Raw genomic sequence first — 3,092 nt, forward strand, 5'->3', positions numbered from 1 at the left:
GACTGTCCTGAGCTACAAATTTGGTAAGAGGCTTATGCAACTTTTTGAAAGATTTACACGTCTTCAAAACTAAAGATCTGCCATTGTGGGGTGTGTGTGTGTGTGTGGATGTGTCTATGCTGTGTACTATATGTATGCAGTGCCCATGGAATCTAGAAGAGGGCATTTGATTCCCTGGAACTGGAATTGAAAATCACTGAGAGCCACCATTTGGGAACTGGGAACCAAACCCACCCAGGCCCTCTGCAAGCAAAAAGTGTTTTTAACCACGGAGCCATCTCTCTAGCCTCATGCACACCTTATTTTTAAGGACAGGGTCTCTCACTGGGCCAGGGCTCACCATGTAGGCTAAGTTGGCTGGTTTCTGTCATTCCGAACCAGTAGTACAAGTGTGCCCTACCATAGTTGGGATTTCATGTAGGGTCTGGAGATTGAACTAAGGTCCCTGTGACTGTACCATAAATTGATTGCTGGAACAAAATACTTGACAAAAGTAGCCTGAGGAAGGAAGGGTTCATTTTTGGCTCACAGTTTGGGGGCCCAGTCTATTCTGTCAGAGAAGGCACAGCAGCTGGTCATATTTGCATTTTAAATTAGGAAGAGAGAAGTATTAGTCCAGAACCCCAGTCCATTCCATGGTGCTGCACAAATGTAGGAGACCTTTGCTACTCCAGTTTTCAAGTCTATTAGCCTAGAAACGCCCCACAACCATGCTCAGAGGGTTGTTCTATGGTGATTGTAAATCCCAAAGTGTAAATCCCAAGTTAGACATTATATACTGGCACCACATTGACTGAGTTTATCCCCAGTCAGTTCTAACTATTACATTTTCTAAGGAATAGTTGTCAGGAAAAAGAAGGGAAATGTTTTCCTTTAGACATCAGAGGTGAGAGAGATTGGCAGAGATGGGGAAGACTCTCTGTAATAACTCACAGACCACAAAATGAAATTTAAACTGAAATAAATTCAATAATTTCTCAAAACTATTAAATACTTTTTGTTGCTTAAATCACTCAGGCTCCCATCTTTGTTTGTTCTGTGACAGGATCTTATGTAGCCCAGACTGGCTGGATCTTGCTATGGAGTCAAGGAAGGACTGGAATTCTTGATTCTCCTGCCTCCACCTCCCACACCTGGCCTCAGCTGTTCTTACTTTTGATGCTTTTAAATTAAAAAAAAAAAGAAAATGTAAATGATGTGTATGGGCTCACATGCTGCAAAACACATGTGGAGGTTAAAAGATGCTTTTGTGGAACTGACTCCTTTCGCTTTTACGTGAGATTCTGGGTAATCAATTCAGGTTGTCTGGATTGAATAATAGGGTAGCAATCCCTGAGCCATTTTGTCTGTTTTCATTTTTTAGTTTCTGTGTGTGTGCATTGATGATGTGTACATGTGCATTTGTGCCTGTTAGTGAGGACACGCATGTGTGGGCCAGTTTGGAGGTCAGAAGTTGATGTCCAATGGCTTCCCCATCACTGTCCACATTATTTACACAGGCAAGGACTCTCTGATCTCCTTGGTTAGTCTAGGTAATCAACTTGCCCTATGAGGAATTCCTGTCTCCCATCTCCGCTCAGATTACAGGCAACCACCACGCCTGCCACCAATCCAGCTTTGCTCGGGTGCTGGTCCACACGCTTGTCTTCAACAACAAGCTCTTTACCCACTGAGCAACCTCCTCAGAGTGGTGATGTGCTTGTCTAATTACACACCAGAGTGCAGGAAATCTGGATATAGACTACATACCAGTGTTGGATGAAAAACCAACTTTTCCTCCAAACTAGAAAGTTTTATCAGAAACCGTCCTTTTCCCTATTATTTTTTCTTTCTTTCTTCTTCCTACCACCTCCACCTACAGGGTTTCTCTATGAAGCTCTAGGTGTCCTGGAACTTGCTCTGTAGGCCAGGCTGGCCTTAAACTCATAGAGATCCATGTCTCCCTAGTACTGGGATTAAAGGAATCCACTGACACCTCTTGATCAGAAATGGTCCAGAAAAAACAAACAAAACCCAAAGCATTCTGGAGCCATTGAATTTACTTAGCACCTGATTATGCAAAATAACACATGTAAATGATCAATGTGAGATCCTCATGATTTCCATGTGTAGTGAATGACTGCTCAAAAGCCCTTGAGAATCTGGTGGCAGCCCTGAGAACGTCATTTCCTACCTCGTTGGGCCCACCATTGTTCTTTTCAGCTCTATTATAGTTGACCAAAAAAAAATTCTGTAAAACACAAGACAAATGTACACTATACAAACGAAATTTTTATTTTGTAAAAGGTTTTTTTTGGTTGTTTGTTTGTTTGTTTGTTTGTTTAGGATTTAATGGAAGTGCCAGGTTTGGATGTGCTTTGTTTTGTATCTGTCTGAAGATGGTCTCACCTGAGACCCAAGACTGGCCTAGAACTTGCCATCTTCTTGTTGCAGACTCCTGGCACTAGGATTGTAGATATTGTCACCACACTCAACTCTAGTTGGTTTCCGTTGCTGTCGGGACTGGTGGTTTGTTTTGTGTCTTTCATGGTCTTTCTGTGACGTGGTCTCTGGTGGTCAAGGCTGGCCTCAAACTCACTGTGTAACCAAGGATAACCTTCAACGTCCAATGCTCCTGCCTCTACCTCCTAAGTGCTAGGATTGCAAGTAGGTGCCACCTCACCAAATTTATGGGATGCTAATGAATAAAAACACACGGTTCTGCAGTTCTAGGCATCCTAGACAAGCACCCCACACCAGTGAGCTACATCTTCACCAGTAATGTTTCTATGGTTTTTATGGGTTTAAATGGGAATAGCTTTAAATAACCATTGTAGAATAGTCAAATATAACTAAAACAACCACAAATTAATCACAGTTGAATTAAGATCACTAACCCAACATTTACTTGTCTATTCAAAAAAAGTAGGAGAATCAAACTTTATCATTTTCTAATTTAAATCATCACAGGAAAAGAAGTTGTGGTATTTGATTGTCCACTTATGACATAACTGCTTGAATTTAGCATGTAGAAGACAATTTGTGACTTTTGGAGGAAGCAGTGTGCTAGATTGTTTCTGAAAGCTAGATACACCCAAGGATACTGACACATA

Source organism: Rattus norvegicus, chromosome 6, assembly GCF_021556685.1.
Source record: "Rattus norvegicus strain SHRSP/BbbUtx chromosome 6, alternate assembly SHRSP_T2T, whole genome shotgun sequence".
NCBI lineage: Eukaryota > Metazoa > Chordata > Mammalia > Rodentia > Muridae > Rattus > Rattus norvegicus.